Source organism: Octopus bimaculoides, chromosome 1 (genome assembly GCF_046866305.1).
Source record: "Octopus bimaculoides isolate indiv1 chromosome 1, ASM4686630v1, whole genome shotgun sequence".
NCBI lineage: Eukaryota > Metazoa > Mollusca > Cephalopoda > Octopoda > Octopodidae > Octopus > Octopus bimaculoides.
In genome coordinates this window covers 127,080,874-127,099,392 of record NC_142928.1, presented here as the reverse complement: position 1 = coordinate 127,099,392, position 18,519 = coordinate 127,080,874, and the positions used below count along the sequence as shown (strand labels likewise).

The 18,519-nt window shown below is 35.2% G+C and overlaps 2 protein-coding genes across 23 annotated transcripts in view; one reads left to right on the top strand and one right to left on the bottom strand.

Annotated features, from left to right (window-relative positions):
- The window catches only part of LOC106873822 (glycosaminoglycan xylosylkinase), a 424,441-nt gene that overhangs the window by 41,301 nt on the left and 364,621 nt on the right, over positions 1-18,519 (top strand). Inside the window, exon 1 of one of the 4 annotated variants that reach the window (XM_089357711.1) lies at positions 17,978-18,283. The exons of the other annotated variants lie outside the window; for them this stretch is intronic. The gene's annotated coding sequence lies outside the window, so the exon portion shown is untranslated. Of the gene's footprint in view, positions 1-17,977; positions 18,284-18,519 lie in introns of those variants that run through there. 4 annotated transcript variants of the gene reach the window in all.
- LOC106878725 (potassium channel subfamily T member 2) overlaps positions 1-18,519 on the bottom strand; it is a 668,752-nt gene that overhangs the window by 393,466 nt on the left and 256,767 nt on the right. The gene's annotated exons all lie outside the window — the stretch shown is intronic.

Sequence of the window (18,519 nt, the reverse complement as noted above, 5' to 3'; positions counted from 1 at the left end):
CACAAGATAAGTTGTAGTATTTTTGTTCAACCAAAAGCCAAATAAAAGCACCAGCTGTTTTTTTGAAGTCAGTGAGCACTTATTTGAGATTCCACATTAGATTATTGTCATCATTAAAATATTTCTATTGATGCCATGAGATGCTTTTAGTCATAAAAGATGACTATGAAATATGTTGTAATTAGTTGTAAATTTGCAGTTATGTTGTTACTATCAGAATCCTTCAATAGTGAAAGTAACAACTTCATTGCCTCTGTGTGTGTGGGTGTATTTCTGATGAAGCTCTTAAGACTTAAACCAATATCATGTAATTGATTCTTCTCAGATAAACATTTATGCAATGAAAGGAAAATATTTACTTGCAAAGATTAAATATTTTCTTAATATGAATAACACTCTCAGTGCTGATCACACACTCTATATAACAGATATTCCAAAATGGAGGACAAAAAGTAGAGGATGAATTATTTTGATAAAAATCCTCAGCTCTTTAGTAATTCTACTTACATATCATCACCATAATTATCTTCAAATTACTGTTCACTTGTTACTGAAACTTGCCAAAATAGCTTTTCTACAACCAGCTCTTCATTTATGAAGTTTAATTTCCTAAGATCTTGTCTGTCTAATGAGCATGCCTTTGTAAACTTATTTTATTACTGTTATCTGCAATTGGTTTGCATCAGTTTTATCACAATGTACATCATCTGTTCTCATCTTGTTTCTATAGTTACACACTATTTCACCTTATTATTAACAAGTAGAATGTCCTCAAACTTAACACAGCACATCGAACATGTCATATGCTATTTCTTCCCCCTGAATCATTTTAACTCCTTTCTTCACAAGTAATAGTTCAGTATTACAGTTTGTCACACTTCTCGACACCCATCACACATCCTAAACATTGTATATAGAGTTGAAAGACTGCTTTATCATCACATAATGACAAGAACTTCTTTATTTCTTTCTTCATACTTCATAACATAAAATGTCATTTAAGATATTTGTTACCTTGTAGCAAAACCTGTTTTCCCTATATCCAGTGACTTATAGTCAGATATACAAGTATATTTGGTACTTTTAATGGTTTACTTAGCTTAAGAGAGAGGTTGCTATATCTTTCACAAAGCTTATTTCTAGATTGTATTGCCTTCACAGTACTCAGTTTCAGTTATTTTTTATTAGATTTCAAACCTAAAGCTCTTGAGTTATAGTTCACAGCAGGAATTTTGCAATGTTTTTAGGCAATATACTAAATTTTGCACACTTCTAAGATATCAAAAATCAGTGACATAATAATCTGAGATGGCTACTTGAGATAGTCTTGTGTCCTGTTAAGAAGGAAATTTGTCTTCCATCTGCTTAATACCATGAAACTAACTATATTCCAGCATTATCTCTTATATAAAAGATTTATTATATTATATGTTATAATCCATTTACTACCAGTTCCTTCCAAAGGGCTGTGACCAAACTGGAGCCCAGTCATCGGTGTTGCTGTAGCCTTCATCTCAGTGTTTAATGAATGAGGAAATTTTATGTTACTGCTCTCATATGTGTGTCTCTTGATCTGGTGTAGGTTCATCTGACAACAGCATAAGAACAGATTTTCAAGTTCCCATAGAAAAAGCATGTTTTCCAAATTTTAACATTTACTGTGGCAGATCTGCTGCTTAATTTTTCCTTATTAACATCAGAAGATTCCACAGAAGCCACAGGTATCTGGTACTATTTTACATTAGACTGAGCTTGTTCCAAAGCCCTAACCTGTTGAATTCTACTACTCAGCGTTAAGTATAGTAATCTTCTAATAATGTTTAAATGTATGATACAGTTCCTTTAACCACTGTAGCTTTAAAGTTGCTATCATGAACTAATACAATTAAGTTAAATTCTATAGAAATTCATCTATGTTTTCATTGGGATTTTAAAATAGTGTTGGTAGAATGTGTTTGGCAATATATTTTATTGGGTACTTAAACATAAACTTCTAGCTTTTTAAAGTATTACCAAAAAGTTGTATTGTCTTGTATAATATCTGCTACATTCAGCTTGATATGTTGGAACAAAATCCTTAGTTTGATACTTCATCAGAATACTTGAATTCTTTTTGCCATGATTTATAAAAAAATCTTACCTTCTGAGGAAAGTTTGTTAGAATGTCAAATTTGTTTGGTTTAGCTATATTGTTCATTTTGGGTCAGAGATTAATAACTTGAATTGATTAAACAGTTTTGATTAAAATAGTTCCATATATCATTCTTTAATCAATTTAAAAGAGAGCTATCTATATAGCATCCTTAGTAAGGAAGTAGACGAAAGAGACATTATTGTTTTTAGAGATAAGTAACATACATCATAACAGTGTAGTCCAACAATTTTTTGATAATATAGAATTTGCAATTATATCCCAGTATTTTGAATCTGGTTCCAGTAATGTACAAGTATTTTCTTTCTATATTTTACATCTGTATTTGTTTATAGAGTATCTAACATTGAAAATATATCATTTGGTATATCCATATCTTGTTGGTTTTTATCATTTAGATTCTAATAATTTCCTGTGATTAGATTAAAATTTTACTCTCTAAATTCATTGATTCAAGTGCTTGGTTCGATTCAAGAGAATATTGATATTTTAGATTCTATTCTTGCTTTTAAGAGAATATAATTTTTCTAAAATAAAATTTCTTGTAAAACATGTTTTAAAAATTACTTGAGATTATTGTAACTACAGTTTTCTTTCTAGTAATGAATGATATTGAGATTGACACAGTAATGTACATTTTTTTCATTTCAAAATTCTAATGTTGTTTCTGAAATTCTTGTACCATGAAAGCTTTTGTGAACTTTTCTTTTCCATCAGTTTTTTTTTTTGCTCTTTATATGGTTACATATATGAAATATTAATTTCATTTTGAAAATTAATCAAAATTGATAATACAAGTTTGATAATTGCATATGATGCAACAGTTCTCAATAGCAGAATTCTAGTTGGTAGCCAAATATTCAAACATAGAGAATTTTTTTTCCAAACTCACATTTTTTCCTAACAATACTATTATAAAATTTTCTTCAAATGACAAGTTTTATGCCTTCTTTTCTCAATATTTAATTTTTTTATTTCATGAAAAATATTGATTAAAGAAAAAAGGATAAAACAGACTCGCATCTATTTTCTGTACTGTGACAGCATAATGTAGGATTTTCTGGATAAAGATATTCAGTCACGTTTCAACAAACTGATGCTTCAATTCTCTGACATTGTATTAAACATATTTAATTGCTCATTCTTCTAATCTAACATTTTAACATTTTTTTTTATTATTAGCAAACTTCTTAAGTCTTTTTTCTGTTTCTAAATTGCTGTTTTTATTGTCCAGTGGCACAGCAAGGGTTCTCATCAGTACTCATTAGGTGTAGTAATAGAGAAAGAGGAGTAAAAACACTCTTGGCATCCTTACCTTAACCCTTTAGCATTCACATTACTCTGTCAAGTATAATGCTTATTTATTCACATTGTTTTAAATTAATCATGCATTATCTTTGTGATTAGTTTTAGAATGACTTTGTAGGGTAGGTGTGAGAATCTGGATCTGGCTGGTTTGAACACAAAACATGTAGAATATTGGGCCAGATATGGCTGGTTTAAATGCTAAAAGATTAATTAACACACATTTCTTTGTATACTCTGCTTTTGTCCAATAAATTCTTCATTGTGGCATCTTCTTGAGAATTTACACAGAACTCTCTTGCAAAACGGTTCTGATTCTTTCTTAAAACCAGTTTTGAATATCTATTTTAAATGTTGAATCATACAGTGATGGTAGCGATGCAGTGTGTACTAGTGGACGCATGAAAGGAATTTCTTTTGATATTCTAGATTTTGTTTTATTTTTATAATTTCTATGTTTTCAATGCAGCATTTTTGTGATTTCTAATTTCTTCGATAAAATCAAATGCTCAATTCCCTTTCTCTTTTCTTTGCTTTTTATATTTTTGTGTGAAATTAGTGAATATTTTTTGCATTAGTTACATCATTTCTTTTGTAGTCTATTTTTGTTTTATAATTTGTTGCTGTTTCTTCATCATTCATCATTCTCCGCACCTTTTTTTTTTAAACACCTTCCTCTCTCTTACTCACTTCCTCCTTGTTCTTGTTTCATCATCAGGATATAAAAAGAACAATAATGGATTGTAGTAAACTGAGTAAGGAAAATTCTGGATGCAAAATGATTGAGCCTTATAAAAAGTGTTCCAGACATGACCATCCTGTTTTTTTTTTTACTTATATATTCAGGATTATATTATCCAGTTGGGTATGAAGGTGCATGGCCTAATGGTTTAGGGTATTGCATTCATGATTGCCAAATCATGAGTTCAAATCCCAGACTAGTTGGTGTGTTGTGTTCCTGAGTAAAACACTTCATTTCACATTGCTCTAGTGTTATATAGAGACTGGCATGTCAAAGAACAGACCCATCTTTTTCTCTGTGTGTCATAAAAGGCAACTAAAAGAGGTTGAGGTAGGATTTGCACTCCAACCTTGTAAAACCCTCACCAGCAACGACCACCCAAACAGACCTATGATTTGAAGGGTTGTCACCTGAGTGGTGCAAAGGTTTCATCTGCCAGGAGTAGGGAACCACCAGCAAATGGTGCATGCAGCAACGTGCTGTTACAGTGCATGCCCCCATACTACTACCTTTAGTAGTGTGTAAATTGACGAAGAATTTGCTGCCATTTCTCGTGAATCACTATATAGAGACTCTTTTGTTATCTTAGTTGATCATCAGTTACTGAGAAAATTGCTTTTTCAGGTTACATAGGGTTAAGGTAGTGTGTCACTTCACTGAGATAGGTAGGTATTTCAATTATTTTCAGGCTAACATTTTAGAATAGTTTTCAAAAATTTTCAAACTCACTTGAATACATAAATTTGTTATCTTTAAATAAAAGTAAGTTTCAAGTGTTTTATTACTTTGACAATAAAGTTTCTATTTTATCAGCTCAAATGTTAAGAGGTTGTGTCATAGATGTGTTTGGCTAATTCCAATATTGTTAAATACCATAGCTCTGCTAAAGTATACAGTGCAGCTGAAATAAATTAACCCTATTCTCTGGAGTGCAGTGTTACCAAAGTCATCTATGAACTTTCTCATTCTCACTTAACTAATAGCTGACATATAGTGGTGACCTCATTAACCTTTTATTGTTTCTCGAGAGGAAAGTAATAGTTCAGTTTACAGGAAGGTTTAATTTACTTTGTTGTAGTTAGAAGAAGGCTTTGAATGTCAACCTTGATAGATAAAATGCAAAAAAAGTGTTAAACTTAAAAACATACAAGTTTATATATTATTTACCTTTTTTTTTGCTGAAATATGTTAGTGTGTGTGTGTGTGTTTGTGTGTGTGTGTGTGTGTGTGTGTGTAATATACATGTATATATATATATATATACATACTTTTATAAAACTTTAGCCACCTACACTTTTCTCTGCAAAATAGGGATAGTTTATCCTGTTCAGGCTATATTATTAGCATTATTCTGCGATTGAGAATTTAAAATCATATATATATGTATCTTTTAATTGTTTCAGTCTTTGGACTGTGGCTATGCTTGAGCACTGCCTTGAAGGGTTTAGTCAAACAAATTGACCCCACTACTTATTTTTTTCCAGTCTGGTACTTATTCTGTTGGTCACTTTTGCCAAACTGCTAAGCTATGGAGCCATAACAAACCAAGCAGTGATAGGGGGACAAACACAAAGACTCACACACACTCACGTATGTATGTATACATACAATGCACTTCTTTCAGTTTCTGTCTACCAAGTGCACTCACAAGGCTTTGGTTGGCCCATGGTTATAGTAGAAGTCACTTTCCCCAAGCTGTCATGCAGTGGGACTGAACCTGGAACCATGTGGTTGGCAAGCAAACTTCTCAACACACAGCCATGGATTTATATATAATATATATGTAGGATAAAAGTACATAATATACTTCCTAACACAGGCATTGCTGCTTGGTTGAGTTTGCTTTGCAGTCATTTGGCTTCAGATTTAGTCACACTGCATGGTTTCTTGGGCAAGATTCTTGTACAAGAGCCTCAAGCTTACCAATGTCTTGTGAGCAAATTTCATAGATGTAAGTTTTAAAAACCCATTTGTATGAATATATCATCATCATTATCAAACATCCATTTTCCATGCTGGCATGGGTAAGATGGTTTGACTGGGACTGGTAAGCCAGAGAGTAGCACCAGACTCCAGCCATCTCTTTTGGTTTGGTTTCTATTGCTGGATACCATTCCTAACACTAATCCCTTTACAGAGTGTATTGGGTGTTTCTTACATGTCACTGGTGCAGGTGCCTTTTACATGTCACTGGCATGGATGTATATATGTATGTATGCATGCATGCATGTATGTATATATGCTGTGTTCCCTCAACATTTGCATGCTGATTGTAAACAAAGTCACCATGCATATAATGAGAGTCATGGTGTTCTTTATTTGTAATCTTCCATGAAAATATGTTCACCCTTTGAGTAATCCGCTATTCAAAGAGGTAAGGGAAATATTGCCTTGCTTGGAAACAAACAAGTGAACATTGGCAACTGGTTGTAGAAAACCTGCCTTAAAAGAATTGATCTGATCTATGCAAGCATGGAAAAGTGTAAGTTAAAACAATGATGATATATTTTTACAATTTTTCTGTGGTCATGCTGGGGCACTACTTTCAAGTGTTTTTGTTGATTATATTGACCACTGTAGTTTGTATGGTATTTTATTGACCTTAAAGGAGTAAGAACGACTCAGGCAACTGTTATGAATGCAAATATCACATTGGATACTATATATGGTAAAACAGGCGAAATGTCAGTTAGTCATTATTCTGTTGGGTATGGTAGTTTTGTGACATTAGTTACCCTGTGGGAAATTAATTGTTTTGATGATGTCAGATACAAATAAGTTAGCATGACGGGCATACAAGGTCGTAATCTCAATAGGCTGCAGGAATTGTATCTCCTGTCGCTGTGTGTGGGCTTGATTGAATTTATCAGCTACCATTGGTTTGAAGTTCATTAATAGGCTGTACCTCTGGCGACAATAATAAGATACATCATTTTTCCTATTTGTGTGCCTTGTTACTCAAGTTATTGTACTTGTGTAATATGGTATGAATCCAGACTTTGGGTATTTTACAGAATGCATTGTAGCAAATAAAACAAAACAGAGATTGTTTATAAAATATTTAGTAACTAAACATCTTATAAAAAAATCTCTCCCATATATTTTATTTTCTTTCTACTTTTCTGTCTTACCACACAGCCATGCCAGCACACCCAACAAAATAATGACTAACTGATATGTCGTCTGTTTTACCATATATAGTATCCAATGTAAAAAAGCCGATGTTACTGAACACATCCAGCAGGATGCCAACAATGTAATTCCAACATCCTGTTTCCTGTACCACGTGAACCTACCAATAAAAGAACTGATGTTGTTATGACCACAAAAACAACCATATGACCTGAACTGACCAGTGTTGATCTGGAGATCTAAATGGGTGGAGGGGTCAGTGTGAGAGTAAAAAAGACTGGTGAGTCGAGCTGAAATACCTTGTCATAACAGTTGACTGAGTCTTTCTTACTTTAAGGTTAATAAAATACCATACAAACTACAGTGGTCAATATAATCAACAACAACACTTGAAAGTAGTGCCCCAGTATGACCACAGAAAAATTGTAAAACGATATCATCATTGATGGTGATTAGAAGTTAAGAGGCAAGTTTGATAGTAAATTGGATAGTAAAACATAAAATCGTTAAATCTAATTTTGTCAGTTATTTAAAGAGCATAATTAAAGATCAAAGTTGTTACACAAATTAACGTGGAAGATTAGTTTGTGTTATAAATTTTTATCGAAAAATAGCTTGGGATTCAATGATATCATGCACATTTTCTCATTAAATAACAGTGAGTGCTTTTATATTATTTTCTTCATTTAACTGTTATTTAACTTTGTTAATAATTTTTTTCCAGTATTTGATACCATGAATCCCTTACAAAAGCAACAAGGCTCCTCCACTCTTGTGTATGAGGGTTAGAGACTATGGTGGTAGGCATGTGTTGTATTTAGCCCCATGTTAGTCCTGACTGAATAGACTTATAATCAAAGATATTCCAACTACAACTGTGCTGGTTTTTATGAGCAGGGACCCCAGGACTACATCATCCAACGTGTCAGTTTCTAAAACAGTAGGATATCATATGATGGAGATTTCATTGTTATTTTGGACAAGTTGACTGTCAACAAAGAGCAGGCATGAGCAACCATTTTTAGAAGCAAGCCAAATGTGATATAGCTCATCATTAGACAGGCTGCACTGTTAAAAGAACAGCAGGTAATTTTTCATTAGTCTTGTCATTCAGAAAGTCCTGTCAGCCACAGTTTTCTCATGTCTCACATAGAAGCTTGTCTTAGGTATATTGAGGTTGGTGCAACCTAACATGTCCTATGGCTAAATTCATATGCCAATGAAATGCTCTTACATTTTACAATGCTACCACTACCTACAGAAGTTAAACTGTACCTGTCTATGGGACCTGCCTATAACTGTCAGTGACAGAAAATATGACCTTTGACCACCAGTGACAGAAAATATGACCTTTGGTATCTTATTGACTCAATCATATGTAGCTCTCACCTCTCACTCCAATAAAGAACATATACACAGAGTTTAGAATTCATGGTCAGTGCTTCAAGTTTAAAAAAAAAAAACTTACAAAAACAATTATGAAAGTTAGTGTAGAAATAACATCGTATGCGATTCTCAGTTCTCCATATCAACATATTCATTACTTAATGAATATAGGTGTTTGTTTCCACACTTACTACCAATAGTGAAGGGTACAATGCTACTGGAAGTAGTCTAGGAGACTATTTTAATAACACATACAATATGACAGTCTAGACTGTAACTAAACAATTGGAAAGCAGCAAGCAAGGTTTTGCATTATCATTACAATATACAAAATAAACAGCAACAATAATTCAGATTATTTCAACCCTTATTTCATAATTGAATTGTTAGTTCACTTAGCTGTAAAAATATTTGTTCTAACAATATTACAGTTTGCACAAATCTTTCCAACCATGCTAAATGTGAGAAAGGGATATAAAACGCTGAAAGACTGAAGCAATTTTACTAGTGTTTTTAAAGTGTATACAATGTAAACCTATTTAAATTTCTAAGGGCAAATATTTCCTAAATGGACCTAATAATAACAAAGTCTAAAACTTTTTGATTAAAATTTGGTTAAAATATAAATTATTTGGTTACTTATAAACTGTTATATAAATTACTTAAAATATTTTGGTTAAAATATAAATTTCCTAACATGGAAAACATTTCTTATAGAGATAACATAATTTCTAGACATTTATTGCTGAAAAGGAATCAATATAAATTGTATTCATTAATGGTTCTTAGATTGTGGATTGAAGAAATCTGTATCTATCACACTGCATCAGATGAGTAGCCATCATAACTAACATATGGAGAGTGGGGAAGCTGAAGAACTGCGTCTGTGACACCTAAAGATATAAGCAGATAGATAGATCAGAAATTCACATAGTGTAGTGGACAATTAACTATTCCTAAGAAGCACTCTTCCACAAGCAACCAATCAACTATGTGGTTGAAGCAGAGGCTCATCTAGAAGGGTTAATCAGATTAAGCAGTTCATAATGATGCTATCAAAACATTGTGAAAGTGAGCATATCCTAAACTAAGGTAGAGAATGTTGAGTGCAAATGATTTGAAAAAAGAATTAAGTACTATAGAGTTATTTCAAGGAGGGATGATTTGTGCTTATTGAGACAAGATATTGCAAAGCAGATGAACAGGTTCTGTAAATTAGTGGTGAGAGATTTTGTGATAGTATTAGAGAAAATAAAAGATGGGGGGAAAAGTTTAGGTTGGTGAGATCTGAGATTGTAAGGCTTCACTAATGAGATGACATAAGATTAAGAGATCAGAAAATATTTGACGCAATCCATTGAAGAAAAGTGGATGTTAAAGTAATGATTGTTGTGAACAAGATTTTATACAAATATCTAAATATGTTTACTTCCTTACTTATATGATTATATTTTTGGTCGCTTACTAAAAGTGATTACAAGCCTCTTGTCAAAATTTTGCATCCAATTATAAACAAAATTAAAATAAATAAAAAGAATTACACAAGATTTATATATATATATATAAGGCTCAGGTGTGTGGTAAGAAGCTTGCTTTCCAACCACATGGTTCCAGGTTCAGTCTCACTGCATGACACCTTGGGCAAGTGTCTTCTACTATAGCCTCAGGCTGACCAAAGCCTTGTGTGTGGATTTGGAAACTGGAAGAAGCCTGTCATATATATATATATATATATATATATATATATATATATATATATATATATATATATATATATTTGTGTGTGTATTGACAACCTTATATATATATATATAACGTGAGAGAGTTAGGGGTTGGGGGTTCAACCCACTAAGGGATAGTATCTATCCAGTATACTGCTGGGAGGGTACCCAATTATTGCTACACTAGTGCTATACTAGGTGCAATCAATGGGAGCGGGTAAAAGTGGAGGTTTTACCCAAAATGTGTGTAACAATTAGAAAATGGATATATTTGTGTGTGTTGACAACTGATGCTGGTGTGTTTATGTCCCCATAACTTACCAGTTCAGCAAAAGAGACCAATAGAATAAGTACTAGGCTTAAAAAGAATAAGTTCTGGGGGTGATTTCTTTGACTAACACACTTTAAAGTGGTGCTCCAGCATGGCTGCAGTCGAATGACTGAAACAAGTAAAAGAATAAAAGAACATATATATATATTTGTTTATGAGATTGTGTCACATGATCTACTATATTGTATAAAATGAGTTAAGCATTACTGACACAGGTTCCAGCATCTCATTTGTATATTTTTTGAAAAAATATTGACTAGTAGTAATACTTGAAAGCTGTTCATTGTCATGAACTAGTGTATTTATATTTGTCATGTATAACTGCTATCCAACTTTGAAGTAACTAAAAAGTTAGTGGAAGAAATATTCATATTGAATTCATAAGTGTCTTATTTACAATCAGAAAGACTACGTTTTTTTTTTTTTTTTTTTTTTTTTTTTTTTACAATCTTTTTACAGAATATTTTCTTGGATAGACATTAGTTGAAATGAAAATAGACTTATTATATCTCTAAATGTGTTTATCAGAGATTTTCTTTCTATTTTACAGCTGTTTTTCCATAAAGGCATGGTTTGGATATTTTTTTATCCTTTCTACAAAATATTGGATAGCTTAATATATTTCTGCTAATCTCAGCCATGAAGTGTTGAACTTGTTGTTTGTGAGATTAAATTATTTAGAGCTTTTGTGATTTGCTTTAGGAAAGAATATTTTGACCTTAGAAAAATTTAAGCTCCTGTTCATGCAGTCATTTGTCTTAAATTCAGTCATTGTGCTTCATAAGTTGTATAATGAAATATAGTCTTAAAATTGTTAACCACAAAGAATTTTCTTATTAGATATCCATCTGAGACTTCTTTGAGAGTATGTGACAATTTTGTGTTGTAAAACAATTTTTGCAAGTTTTTGAAAAGAGAAAAAAAAAATTGCTTCTTGACTGTTCATGGTAGTAACTCAGAATGACAAAGGCCACATTTTAAATGAATGACAGTTCTCTTTAAACCATTTTATAACATATCACTTCAGATTAAAAATGAAACCCCTGAGATTTTCACCTGGGATGTCAAAATTGATCTTTCAATTTGTGGATCAGTTTCAAATCTGACAGCAGATATCTCAGTATGTCTCTGGACATTAATTCTACATTGATTCAGTTTGCTTGAAGGTAAGATGTGCCAAGCTTATCTAGTAAAAATTACAGTAGCTGATGTCTGTCCAGAATAAGAATCATCTCTCATTTGATCAGTAATTATGGAAACTAAGTTGAGTACTAAATAAATGGACATTATTTACATCATTTACAATTGATGGATATTTGTCCTCATCTTGTTTGTTGTTAACAATGAATGGATCCTGATTAGAATTAACATGTTTTATTGTAATTAAACTTCTGTAATTAGAATGTTGTTATTGGTTAGTCCATGACCAAGCAAATCTGTAATCAACAGTGATGTATCCACAAACATTGTCTTTTTGTATACCTAAGATTACATTGTCCAGTATGTCTGCTTCCTTTTTTAAAGATAGTAGGGAGTGATTTTAGGGTGATTTGGCTACTATTTCTTCTAAGTCAAGTGTCCAAGCAGAAGCTTCCTTCTTCATTTGTAATTGGAGTGTTTGAAGTAAGTAACAGGTGATAATGACTGTATTTTCTTTAATGTCTATCTTGGAAACTTTGGAAATCCCTTAGATGTTGTGTTATGTTTTCCAAGACATTTTGATTGTGGTTCAACCATCCTATTTTGGTCATAATACTTTCTCTGAAACTCACTACATGTATCATCATCATCATCATCATCGTTTAACGTCCGCTTTCCATGCTAGCATGGGTTGGACGATTTGACTGAGGACTGGTGAAACCGGATGGCAACACCAGGCTCCAGTCTGATTTGGCAGAGTTTCTACAGCTGGATGCCCTTCCTAACGCCAACCACTCAGAGAGTGTAGTGGGTGCTTTTACGTGTCACCCGCACGAAAACGGCCACGCTCGAAATGGTGTCTTTTATGTGCCACCCGCACAAGCCAGTCCAGGGGCACTGGCAACGATCTCGCTCGAAAATCCTACAGGAGCCAGTCAGGCGGTACTGGCAACGGCCACGCTCAAAATGGTGCATCTCATGTGCCACCCGCACAAGAACCAGTCCAGCGGCACTGGCAACGATCTTACTTGGCTTGCCGGGTCTTCTCACGCACAGCCCATTTCCAAAGGTCTCGGTCCGTAGTCATCGCCTCGGTGAGGCCCAATGTACGAAGGTCTTGCCTCACCACCTCAGCCCAGGTCTTCCTGGGCCTACCTCTTCCACGGGTTCCCTCAACTGTTAGGGTGTGGCACTTTTTCACGCAGCTATCCTCCTCCATTCTCACCACATGTCCATACCAGCGCAATCGTCTCTCTTGCACGCCACAACTGATGCTTCTAATGTTCAGCTTTTCTCTCAAGATACTTACACTCTGACGGGTATTCACATTGACATTACACATCCAACGGAGCATACTGGCTTCATTCCTTGCGAGCTTACGTATGTCCTCAGCAGTTACAGCCCATGTTTCACTGCCATGTAGCATGGTTGTTCGTACGCATGCGTCATACAGTCTGCCTTTTACTCTGAGTGAGAGTCCCTTTGTCGCCAGCAGGGGTAAGAGCTCTCTAAACTTTGCCCAGGCTATTCTTATTCTAGCAGCTACACTTTCAGCGCACCCACCCCCACTACTAACTTGGTCGCCCAGATAGCGGAAGCTATCGACTACCTCTAGTTTTTCACCCTGGAATGAGATAGAAGTTGTTTCCTGTTTGTTTGCAGTCTTTATTGCACCTGAACATCTGCCACAAACAAAAACTAACTTGCTAGTTAACCTGCCTTTGATGTTGCTGCACCTCTTATGTGTCCATAGCTTGCACCGGGTACATCTTATAGAGTTACTACCTACTCCTTTTCTACATACTGAGCAGGGCCATCTACCTGAAGGGGTTTGTGTTTTATCTACCTTCCTACTTATTAGGATTTTGGTTTTAGCTAGGTTGACTCTAAGGCCCTTCAATTCTAGACCTTGCTTCCACACCTGAAACTTCTCCTCTAGTTCTGATAGTGACTCCGCAATTAGGGCAAGGTCATCAGCATAGAGGAGCTCCCAGGGGCAACCTGTCTTGAACTCCTCTGTGATTGCCTGGAGGACTATGGTAAATAATAGGGGGCTGAGGACGGAACCTTGGTGGACCCCTACCTCTACCCGGAATTCATTGCTGTACTCATTTCCAACCCTCACCTTACTGGCCGCATCTCTGTACATGGCTCGCACAGCTCTCACTAGCCATTCTTCTATCCCAAGTTTCCTCATTGACCACCAGATAAGGGATCGGGGGACCCTGTCAAAGGCTTTCTCCATGTCAACGAAAGCCAGGTACAGAGGTTTATCCTTGGCTAGGTATTTCTCTTGCAACTGTCTCACTAGAAATAAGGCATCAGTAGTGCTTTTACCTGGCACGAACCCAAACTGCATCTCATCTAAATTGATTCGCTCCCTAATTAGTTGGGCTATGACCCTCTCTGTAACTTTCATAACCTGATCTAACAGCTTGATGCCTCTGTAATTATTTGTATCTAAAGCGTCCCCTTTACCTTTGTAGCAGTTGACTATGATGCTGCTACACCAGTCATAGGGTATGACTCCTTCGTGTATCACCTGGTTCGTAATACGGGTGACTAGGCTATAGCCAACACTGCCAGATATTTTGAGCATCTCTGCAGTGATTCCTGATGGGCCGGGGGCTTTCCCGATCTTCATACTCTTAATTGCTTTATCTACCCTGGTACTATCAACTCGGATAGCTGGTCCCTCTATTGGGTCGACATAAGGCAGGCTCTCTTTCTCCCATTCATTCTCTTTATTAAGCAATCTATCGTAGTGGCATCTCCAGACCTCTTTCTTTGCATCCTCATTTAATGCAAGCGTACCATCATCCATGCGAACACATTTCTCTCCTACAACATCACTATTCTCTCTCCTACACTGTCTTGCAACACGAAATACCTCGAGTCTTTGGTCCTCACGGCGCAGAACATTGGCAAATCTTTCCTTATCTGCTTCCCCTCTGGCTAAATAAACCTGTCGCCTAGCCTCCCTTCTGGCACATTGGTACAATTCCCTGCTACCACCGTTCTTCCAGTCCTTCCAAGCTTGTTTCTTTTGTCTAATAGCCCTGTCTACCTCCTTGTTCCACCACCACGTTACTCTGGGTTGGGAGGGGACCTTACACCACCCACAAATCTGGTCGGTGGCTTTCAACAGGTTGTCCCGCAGAAATCTCCAATTGTCTTCCACGTTGTATGATGCTATATCCCCTTCTATTTCGTTAAATGCTTCAAGTAACTTGTCTCTAAGCCTCTGTCCGTTTGCAGGGTCTTTAAGCTTCCACACCCTTCTTCTCCAAGCCTGTCTAATTCTGGGCACCCATTTTGCCTTGATCCCAAAGTCGCTAACTACTAATCTATGTTGTGGGGTACATTCTTCGCCAGGGTAGGTTTTGGCATTTATAAGCCGCCCTCTTTCCCTATTTCTGGCGAGGATGTAGTCGATTTGGCTAGAGTGTCTGCCGGAGCGGTAGGTGACTAGGTGACTGGCAGGTTTCCTGAAGTTGGTATTGCAGACCATAAGATTGGTTGCATCACAGAACTCCAGCAGTCTGGTTCCCTCCTCGTTGCGGGAACCGAAGCCATAGCCTCCATGTATGCCATGGAAGCCCCCAGCACGACGTCCGACATGACCGTTGAAGTCTCCAGCCACAAAGAGAAGGTCCCTGTCACTCGTCGACGAGGTAGTTTGCAAGAGGGTGTCATAGAATTGGTCTTTCAGACCATCTGGTAGCCCAGGTTGAGGTGCATAGGCTGAGATGACAGTAGCTAATCTATGATGAAGCACTAGTCTGATCTTAAGTACTCTGTCACTTACTCTAACGACCTCGATTACCTTATCCACCCATTTCTCCGCTAGAAGTATTCCTACGCCCCCGACCCCGTCAGTGTTCCCTGCCCAGAAAATCTTGTACCTGTGTTCTTTGCCTGTGAGGAACCTTGCAGAACCTCCTCTCCATCTTACTTCCTGGATGCAGCACATATCTACGCATCTCCGTTCAAGCATCTCAACAATTTCACCAGATCTACCTTTCAGCGTGCCGACGTTGAGAGTGCCAATCCTAACAGTATGGGTGTTGGGGGTGTGGGCCTGTAGCCTGGGAAGGGGAAAAGCAGTGTCGTGTACCTGAAAAGAAAACTTGCAATTGGAAGAATTCATAAGCAAAACAGTACCTACAACCTGCAAACATTTCTCAACCTTAATGCGCTACCCAAAGGTAGGGGAGAGGATGGCCAAGGCCACTAGATGGGTTCCGGGAGACAGCCGAGGTTGACAGGATGACAGAGGGATGAACTTCCGGTGATAAACTGTAGAGTGTGGTTACTTTCTAACTCCATTCCCTTGGGTACCACATCTCTGTTGTATAACGTCTTTCCTCCTCTCCAGCTAACTGATACTCATTCCAACTATATGATAAGTAAGCTAGGCTATTTCATTGGATTTAGCTTCTTGTTTAAAGTGTGATAGTGACTGTGACTGTTGTTTATAATTTGCTTACTTTGTTTTGTTATTATCAAATTGCTGAAGATATATTATTCAAATTGCTTCTGATATATACCTATCAAAAGCATCAGTTAAAACTTCCCAAATCTTCCTTTGTTTTGGCATTCTTGCTTTTAGGCTTCTCCATGTTGATGTTGTTGTTTGTTAGTTTCATGTCAGTCTTAATCAAGCAAACCTATATTCAAAGATGTTCCAACTGGCACCATACTGCTTTTTCTTTTTCTGCTGTAGAGACTGCATCAGTCAATATATCATTTTTTTTTTTTTTTTTTTAGATGATTAGGTGTAAATTTATAGATATCTGACTCTATTTCTAACTCGTTGAGTGTCCTTGCTGAGGTTCCTTCTTTATCTCATTTCTGATGTTTGTGTGATTTCTGATTGGCATTTGAGGTCATTACATAAGTCGATAGAAAAAATTTCTAAGCCATGCTGCTTTAAAACATAGAGCAGTTGAAAAATACATTTACTTTTTAACCATCACAACATACTTTCATAATATCAGTCTTTCTACATTGAAATATTGTCAATTTGATTTGAATTCATGAAAATTTCTATTACTAAATCTTATAGTTTTTTTGTTGAAAATTATAAGATGGAGAAGAAAGGAGTTGATGAACATTTTTATATGAAAAAAATGTAGTCTACTAAAATGACTCAGCCTAGCTAGGGCTAAAACCTTAAGTGTTCATATCTAATGTTTAATCACATTAAACTTTAATGCAATTACTGCACAATGTACCTGCAGGCTTTTGTTAGATTCTTTGAAATTTTTCTTATCCTCCCGCTGAATCTTCTCAAAGCTTTAAGTATCAATTTATATGTTTACACTTTTTCGTAAGTCACTTTTAAATTGCTTTTAAGCAATTTTATAATAATACCTGTGCATTTTTGTGTTTTTTCACTTGCATTTTTTACATTAGCATTTAATCATTTAGTAACATATTTTGTAAATCTGCTAATACACCGGAACTTAAGATATGCTTTTTTTTTTTTGTCTTTTCTGAAGAACATCACAATTGTGAACCCTTTACAAAATACTGCTTAAATATTATTTAGCTGTGAATTTTTTCTTAGAATGTTTGATTTTGAATGGCAAAAATGTCTGCTTCTTAATATTTGGCATCATTCATATCAGTGAAGTTTATTGATAGTATTGCTGTTAAGAGTGTTCCTCTCTCTGTCTCTCTTCTCTATATTTCTTTCTTTCATGCTCACACACACACACACACACACACATTCTCTCTCTTCTACAGAGAGAGAGAGAGAGAGAGAGAAAAAAGATCTATCTATCATTACTTTATATATCAACTAAAGTGTTTTTTTTTTTGTGGTGGGGACATAAACATTCACTGTATCTGAAGAAATCTAGCTTTAAGGTTTACATATTTTATCTTATAAGTGTATGGAATTGTTTGATAACATTTTTTTCATACACTAACTTGTAGAAAGTATAAAACCTTTCACAGGTCTAGATTTATAACCCAATACTGTAAGAAATAACAAGATATAAATTTTGTATTTATCTATCTAGGGTACAACTAAATAGTCAAAACTGCGTTAAAATACCTTTGAACTTTTTTGTCATATTGAATGCTGAACCAATCTATAAGGTTGTACATAGTTCTGTGACATGTAACCTTGACAATATTCAGAAAATAGGCATTTATTTGGTTGTCACTGATAGTGGTTTTGTCAGTTTTCAATCTTAGTTATGCTACTTCCACGTAGCATATTTTCAACAAATTTTCTGTCAGTATATTAATATTTTCTCCTTGTGCATTTGATTAATTACTATAAAGTATTTAGTTAAAGCTCAAAGATAAAATCCTACTGAGGTTGATTTTTTTTCCATTTCATCCTTCCCTGGATCAGTGAGGTAAGTAGCAATATAATGCTAGGTTGTTCTTTCATCCCTAAATTTGTTGCCTTGTGCTTATTATATTTAAAAATAAATATTTTCTCTTCTCTGCTACTTATTGCATTTCACCCACTAAATATTACATTACATATGTACTTTACTCCTTCTTCAAAATTACATTATTATTTTAATGTGTTGAAATATTCTCTATCATATATTTGTCATTATCACATTTTCAAGATTTTGTGTGATTA